Below are 8,830 nucleotides of genomic sequence, written 5' to 3'. Positions count from 1 at the left end.
ATGGCAAACGATGTCTGTTTTATCTGGACAACCTCGATGACTCGCTGTCGTTTTTCTCTCACTTTCCCAAGCCTTTAATAACCACAGCATCTCCCCAGTTATTTCCAGCTGTCTGTGCACCCAGCTTTTACATAATCGACGTTGCAAAAAACATCTTGAAAAATGTTGAGCAGATATGGAATAGTTTCTGGAATGTGACTCCCCTTGGGCTGATGTCAGCAGGGCCAGATTTTTAGGAGTTGCCGGAGAGCAGTAAAGTGAGCAGAAACAGTGGACGTCCTGTGGAGGAACAGACGAGTAAAGATCAATAGCTTGGAGATAGAGGAGTGTTATTTTGAGCTGAAGCCAGATAGACACAGGGCTTTTGTGTTACAGATGAGAGAGAGGCTGAGGCAGTGTGAATTCATGGAGTGTGCATGATGAGATACTGTGTCCCTGCAAGAATGCAGGCGTGCAAACACGTTATGTGTGAATGAGGATGTGTGTTCATGTGCGTGGGTTCAATTGCATGCGTATGTGTCCATTTTGATGTGTGTGTTGATCAGACGTGGTCTTCTCTCTGAGGAAGAAAGCAGCTCACTGTCCTAATGCTGTCCTGGGTCTAAAGCAGGCATGTCCAAAGTCCAGCCCAGGGGCCAATCGTGGTCCATAAATATACTACATATGGCCCCAAAAATTATTGGTTAACCAAGCAAGATGACCTTGCATTTTTTCCATTCACCTCACAAAGGCAGGACTATCACACAATTTTCAGACATGCACCATGTAGGAACTAAAGCAGAAATAATGCCCCTCACTTTCAAAGAAATAACCCATATGATGTTAGAAGCAGCTGGCCTCTGGGTATTTTCACATTATCTAATCTGGCCCCCATTCAAAAAAGTTTGGACACCTCTGGTCTGAAGTCTGGCCCGGCCTAGTCTGAGTCCGGGCCTGCATGGCTGGAGCTCTGTGTCTCTGCACGCTGAAGCCAGGCCTTGTTCCCAGCTGTTTGTTCAGCTGGCCCACCAGCGGGGACACCAGGGACTCAAAACCCCCTTCTCAGGCCCGGTCAGACACCTCCACCGCCGCACCCACCCAGGTCACCAACCTCCTGACCCCCTCGCCCTCGGGTTATTTGCTCCGAGGCCATCGTTTAAGAGGGGTGTTTTGTTCGGCCTTCATTTGGTCTGCAGTCTCCGCTTAGGCTCTTGTCATCAGTGCCATTGATCTGCTTCAAATGAGCTGATTAGGGGGCCTGCAGTTTGTCCTGTTGAGTGGGCCGGACTAAGCCCGGCTGAGCTCGGCAGGGTGAGGAGGGGGTTATGAGGATGAGGGACGGGGGGGTCAGAGTGCACGCAGAGCAAACACAGTTGGGCATTCATGCTCGAAGATGCAACATGAAATTAGTGGTTGTTTGAAGAGGATCGGATCAAGCCCGTTTGGTCGTGTTTGTTATGTCAGCTCCAGCCCCTGTGGCTTTGGTGATGCTGCAGCGCTCAGATCAGTGTTGTCTCTGACGGCACTCTTTGATTTTCACTAATGGACATCATAGAGCCCTTTCACTTTGTCTTTTTGCTTTGTCAGGCTTATTTAAAGCTTGCGTGGCCTTTTTCTTTTTGTATATTCTTTAGGTCAAAATGATGAAACCACACCCTTTTTCAAACATTTTGACGTGACGACAGTCCAAGTGGGATTGAAACATTGTCTTCATTAAACATGTATGGCATGGAGTAAATGTGCAGGTTTTACTTCTTTCCTCATGTGCTCCTTTTTTTTGATAGCCTTGCTCCTACATGATGTGCGTGTAATTGCTCTCTCTCATTTTCTTTTTGCAGCCATTAAGGTTACGTGCGGGTTTCAGTGATTTTATGAATACCGACTATAGGTATCATATATTTTGGTCCATGTCCCTACCAATATTAATGTGCTGCCTAATTAGCATGCTCAAAGTTGAGCATGCTCAACTGTTATTGGAGAACAGGGCAAAATTCGGCAGGCTAAGTCTGCTCTGTGCTCCAATAACAGCTGAGCAAACTCTGGCGAAACCTAATTGATACAGTTGTATATCAATTACTCATCTTGTATTACGTTGAATTTGGGAAGAGAGTGTTTATAATATTAAGGTTTTATCAAAAATGCATGTGTTTGGGAAATACTGGGCATATAACCGGATAAATGAGACTCATTATACACGAATACTACACGAATTGAAGGATAACAGATGTTTTGGTATAGCTTTGATGTTACTGAAATGGTCCCCATTTATGTCAAATGATCAAGAATTTTCTCAGTTTTTGGTTTCTTCATTCAACTTTCTTTTCAAATTTTTTCATTGATTTTGCACCAGTATTAAGACATTGAGTAGGAGCGTAACTGAAATGTCAAAATAGACTTGTCTCTTATTGACATAAGATATACAAGAACATGAGACGAACCAATTATGTTAACTCGTTCCCTCATCTCCCGCATCAATAAATCCCACGTACCCTCATTCCTAATCCTTCCTGTAGGTTACAAACTTCAACACTTTAAGCTGCGAAAATAAATTATGAGAGAATTATATGTAGTTAATTCATATAAAACAAAATTGGTATATAGAGAAAAAGCAAATGAACAAACAAACCAAAACAAGAAAAAACTAAAAAAAATTCTTCATTCAACTTTGAGGTTGTTGGAAGTTTTTTTCTTTGCAGTTTCAACGTAACATCGAATGAACAACTGAGAGACAATTGATTATCTTGTGGGTAAAGTATTTCTTTAAAGGTAGGACGTGTGGTGCTTTTGGGCTACCTACAGCACTGCATGTCTGCCTGAATACATGCATGTGTGTGCATGATTGTGCACATCAATGCATTAATGTGTTAGCATTTGCCTCTCTTTCTATCAGTCTTAAGGCCTTATAATTACAGTCTTAGTGTAATCTAATACTCCCACCACTCCCTGTATAAACGGAGAGTCCTCCCTCCTCCAGGCCGGGATTAGAAACGAGGCCTTGCTGAATGAGCTGCTCATTACTCTGAGACACTTGTCAGGGAGACATCAATAATATCAGAGGATTGGAGTTTGTCTAAGACCCAAAGATAAGGAGCCGAGCCAGTTAATGACAGACAAAAAGGGGTTACCTACAATTACTCACACAATTTGTCGTGTGGGCTTAAATAGAGAGGCAGCGATTTGAAATAATGAACAGTATTGTATATCAGCGTAATGCGGACACATTGTGCACATGCGTGGTTAGAGACTCTCTTCATATATCTGCCTCGGAGCAACAATGACGCCTTTGTTTTCCTGCTTGTTTACTTGCAAGCTGATATTTTCCAACAATTTGGGCTGGTTTATGGTGCGAAAACGTTTCTTCCAGTGGGATAGTGAAACTGCATTTGTGTTGGATGCATGTCACGTAATGATCCAGAGCAAATGAAGCTGTCTTCCTTCTGCCAAACTCATTTTTTTAGCTATAGACCTCAGTGCTATGCTGTGTCATAGGTCAAAGTTTACAGGGTTAGGGTCGGATGGACACTGTGTCCTCACATCCGTCTTCATTAGAGGTCTGGAAGTACTCACTGAGCAGACCTCCTCTTCTTCTTTCTTATTTAAAACTATCTGTCCATTTCTGATAAACAGCTGCATCAGAAGATGGGGCTTAGCAGTGTCAACACACAGAGGCCTGACATGATCCACCAGTGCGCTGCAGCAAACAACACTTACTCGCTCTGAAATGCTCTTTGCTCTGTGGTGGAAAAAAGATTTAATCTATTCACATTTTCATTAGTAATTAGTTTATTTTTGCTTTGAAACACATTTAGATGATGCAGTACTTAAACAATTAGAGACAGATGCAGATGTCAGCCTTGTTTAAGCCTGGAAATTAAGTGTCCAACCCCGCCTGCTCACTTTTTATACATCACTGTGGATAAAATAGTCAGTTAAATACCAACAGTGTACATATAAAGTTAAAACAGCGCTCCCTTAAGAGACACAAACTGCAAATCTTGTACTTTATTTCACATAAGACAACAATTTGCAATGGAAAATTAGCATAGCTGAGGAAAATTGAATCTTTTACACATAACAAACTTTTACGACCTCCCTTTTCTCTGTCTCTTGCAGTTAAACATATTTTACAAAAAGAAAACCTTGTGTAAATGCTTCCCTGCATCAGACACACACGTCTGGAAACAGTATACATTTTTGGCTCCATCTTTTGTAACATCTGCTTTTTCATCCATATGTTTATTATGCATGCAATCCTGAGATAAAGGAATGGTCACGCTGCCAATTGAAGAGCATATTTCACAGAAACAACAAGAGAATCATTGCAATAACTCAGCAGTAATTCTTCTTTAAAGAGCAAGAGCAGGTGTATTTCAATTTTGTATCAGTATGGATATCATGAATACAATAAAAGTGAGACACTGCAAATCAGAACTATTCGAGAATATTTGAGACACAAATTAGCAGCATTAGTAGTAAAAATAGGGGGCATATGACCACAGGTCAGCATGAAAAATAAATATTATCTTTAAAAAATGTAGTTAGTAAAAATAAAATGTCTACATTCCAAGTGCTACACTAAATCATTAGTTATTTAGACTTTTCTCTAATTTTGCTTTTTTTTGGTCTTTTTTACTTTTACCTTTTTGGACCTGCTTTTATGTTTTCCCAACCCACTGAGAAACAGCAAAGCTTGAGTTCATGTGTCTTTGAACACAACCCTTGCAATAAAAAACACCGAGGAACCACTGCCTCTCACCTCTCTTTTTAGAACCAGAATTTGTAAGTGTTTTTACAAACAGTTGCTGGCTTAAAAGTCAAGAGGAGCACTGTGGGCAGTGTGTGCAGATCAACAGTGTTCAATGCTGCAATTATGCAGTTATGCAAAAATAAAATAAAGCTGTGATAGCAATGCACAACAAGTGAATGAAAGATAGCAAATTTTAAGAATTTATATAAACATATATGAGATGCAAGGACAGTGGGTTACATCCATAGATGCCTTACTTAGCTAGCAACTGTCTCTTTCAGTGCCGCCAATTATCAGGCCCTGACTTCTGGCAGTCTGCTTACGTCATGCAAATGTTTACGTAGTTTCATTTAAGAGCAATAGACGCAGCCAGGCGAGCTCCTTTTCCCTGTTTCCAGTCTTTATACCAAGCTTAGCTATCCATAGCTTCCGAGCTTTCTGTAGCTTCATTTTAAATGGGCAGATATAAGAGTAATGTTGCTACTCTCATCTAATTCACAGTAAGGAAGCAAGAAAAATAATATTTCCCAAAATGTCAAACTATTCCTTCGGGCTAAAAGCCTTGATCCATCTTGCATGAGTTCACTAAAAGTATTCTTTGATATGAATCCATCACAAAGAGTTTTGAGCAGTTGCTACTTTGGATTTCTGATCCTAACTTAAACATACAAGTTCAAAACAGCTGCTGTGGAAATCAGATCACTTACAGATCTTATTTTTTGCTAACGTCAAAGCAGTCCACAAAGCCCACTAAATGCAAACTTTATTCTCTTGCGAGCCACTCTCTGAAACATGACTACTCCTGTCATGTGGCTCTAGCTATAGAGAACCTTCTTGGTTTCAACCCCAAAGTTCGGGAAGCCGAGGCCTACGGTGGTGCATCAAACTAGATCCAAACTAGAATGAACTAGATTGACTCAGACACTCAAACCAAAACAGACCAGACACAACACATGCGATGGGACTGTCCCTCTTCCTCCCCGAGGTCACGATCAGAACAATGACATCACTGTAGTGTTGTCAGTCTGTGACATTACCGAATCTGTGGCGAGGACTCGAGGGGGAAAAGAGCTGAGGAGCGATGAAGGGAATGAGACTGAAAGACGGAGATGGAAAGAAGGATGCATTGAGAGAGACAGGAGCAGCTTCAGAGGGAGAGAGGGAATAAGGGAGAGAAAGCCTCGAGCTGCGGCTTGGCTGAACTCACCGTGAACCTCGGCAGATTTATTTTCTCCGGAGCCTGTTGCTCACTCAAAGGGGGCCAGATTTACATGCCTCTCCTTCGGGCTGCTGTGAAGCTCGGCTAGGGGAGCTGAGAATGGGATAAGTAGGCTGAAGGGACGGGACAGAGGCAGGATATAGAAAGAGAGATTCACATAGAGTCCACTCTCTTGTCCTTTATTTTGCTGCTTAAAAATCAGGCCTGCAGCTTCATGTGGAGCATTCAGGGCCTACAAGCTCACCATCCTAATGAGAAACACTCCCTCCATTAAGCGGGGTGTTTCATTTTAAACCCCGCCATTGTTATTGACAGGCTTGGTGTGAGTTGATGGATCCCTGCTCTCACAGCCTGCGTCCTCTGTGGTGACATACGGCGAATGGTTATGTAATTGTTTAACATGATCTGGTTTTATGTAAGCAGTAACGTGATGTGTTGTACGCTCACATGTGGAGACACAAAAACATGAAAAGACATGTACGCAAACACAGGTGCTTCTAGTAAGATGTCATACGCAACTCAGGCTTTATATTACAGTAAAGATGAGGCAAAACCACAGTGTGGTGCAAGTTGTGACGTACTTTTGTTTGAAAGCAGCTTTCTTTTCGATCTCTTTGATATGTGGCAAAGCAGAGACAATGTGTGGTCATGCTGAGATACTGTATTTAAAATATAGGTTTCATAACAAAGAATTTTTCATGTATCCAAATCATCAGCTGTAAATGTCAGGGTTTTTTTTAACCTTGCAGTCAAGGCACAAGAGCCTTATTATATACATTTTGAAACATTTTCAGTAATCCGGCTGACAGAAATTCATCACAGTATGAAACAGTGCCAGTTTCTCTGCTGATGGTACTTTTGTTAGACTTGAAGGCAATATAGCTACAAGACATTATTTAATTTAAGTCATTATTCTGTCACTTATTCTAAGAAAAACTATTTCTCTTTTTATCAATGTCTGGTGCCAACTGTTCTGCCAGCTGCAGCATTACCTACAAACACAGGTGGAACCAAGTCATTATTTTGCAAGTCACTAGCAAGTTTTTGCACTCAAGTCCCAAGTCAAGGCAGGCAAGTCTTAAGTTTGAAGCTTGAGTTTCGAGTGCTAAAGAAGTCACAATGAACTCTTTACCAAATGTAATGCTAATTTAACAACAGAGTAATTATATATACAATTTACAGAAATCATGACTTTGTATGTCAAAACAAGTGAGTTATAAAGGCACTTACCTAATGCTGCGAATGAATAGCGTTAATGTTAAGTTGCAAGCCGTTTTTGATTTTGTCAAATTAAGTCTACCCAGTGATGGCAATGTTGGCAGCTGGTATTTGGCCTGTTTTTTTGGCCCGATTCTGGGGCCTCATTCATCCCAACTTATTTCTTCCAGTGTGCCTAGTTCAGGCTAATGCTGGGCCAGGTCATTTTGGCTACGTGGATTGAGTCACCAAATTTGTGACTTGTGTCCAAATCATGTCCACACCGCTGACTAACACTGATGGCAACTCTGGGTTTTTGAGAAATGTTGCAAAACCAAAAAAAAGACAAAAATGTGGACAAAGAATCTGTAATGCCATTCCTGAGGAACATTTTACAGCTCAAATTTAGTCCATCCATCCATGTTTTGAAGGGGCACTCCACCAATTTTATGCATAAATTCTGTTTACATCACCTTGGATTGGGCTTTAAACAGAGCAGCCGTTATTAAACCAAAATCCTGAGTTACAAACTGAAAGTGGGGCGTTTGACTCGGCATTAAGGGTGCAGAGAAGAAGATGGAGAAATGCACTGCCATTAGCAATAAGGGAAATTTACGATCAGAATTGGGATGTTTTTTGATGATGCTGCTAGTATTGACTTAAAGTCGAGATTTCTTCTTCTTTTTTTCTGTTTTTTTTAAATCTGTCTCTTTTTTATTCCCTAAATTAAGTACTAAATCCCTAAGTACTAAATCATTGGAGTGGCCCTTTAAGAAACCAAGTCATCCTTGCTGCCAATTTGCCTCAGTGGCTAACCACAGTCCTGCAACTAAGAAAAATATCCCCCCTGGAGCCCAGAAAGCATTTTTCTCATAGACCACCATTAAAACAGACGTCTGTGAAACTGTTGACAGGGTATCTCTAACTACAGACAAGACTGATTTCTATTTGTGTCGTGAATTAAAAGGTTATAAAGGTTATAGATTTGTAAAACTTTCCCAGAGCCTAGTAAAATGACTGTTAAGACTATGTGCTAAGGGTCTAAAGCAAGGACAAAATGTTCATGTTCAGTGGACTACACAATACAGAAGCAAATCAGGCAGAAGCGCTGGATGAGCAACTTTTACTGGAAGTAACGGGTGCCATTTTAGTGGTATCTAGTCTGGTATCCAGTTCTCATAATACATCAGTGGGTTTACCACCCACAACATCTTATTTCTTGCTAGGAGCCAGATAATCTCATTTTAATCTGTGGTATGAATTCCTGGAAGGGTACATCAACCAACAAAGATGTGATGTGATTGCCAATAAAGGTGACCATACCGCTGAACAATTTCCAAACAGCCACAACGACACTCTTTAAGGAAGTGAAATTAAGGATTAAAAACCTCTGATTTCTTGTGAAAATGAATCACATTGTTATTCAACAAGGAATTGGAACATTTTCCCAGACATGTAAACACAAGTCTGTTATCCCTAACGTGCACAAAGTTGCAAGGGCCCATTCATAGCTGCTTGCAGCTTTAATTTTTGTAAGTTTTTTGGGGGGGGATCTTACTTCCCAGAGATCCATACAGTGTATTTGGATTTGCACTTGTTTTTGAAATTTCATCATCTGTAGTCATTGCTCTTTTCTTTGTTTGCTCAGTCATAGTAATCGTTTACTTACAATACAAGCAAACACCAGA

Source organism: Plectropomus leopardus, chromosome 14, assembly GCF_008729295.1.
Source record: "Plectropomus leopardus isolate mb chromosome 14, YSFRI_Pleo_2.0, whole genome shotgun sequence".
Taxonomy (NCBI): domain Eukaryota; kingdom Metazoa; phylum Chordata; class Actinopteri; order Perciformes; family Serranidae; genus Plectropomus; species Plectropomus leopardus.
The sequence above is the reverse complement of the archived record's forward strand: the minus strand, read 5'-3'. Positions refer to the sequence as shown.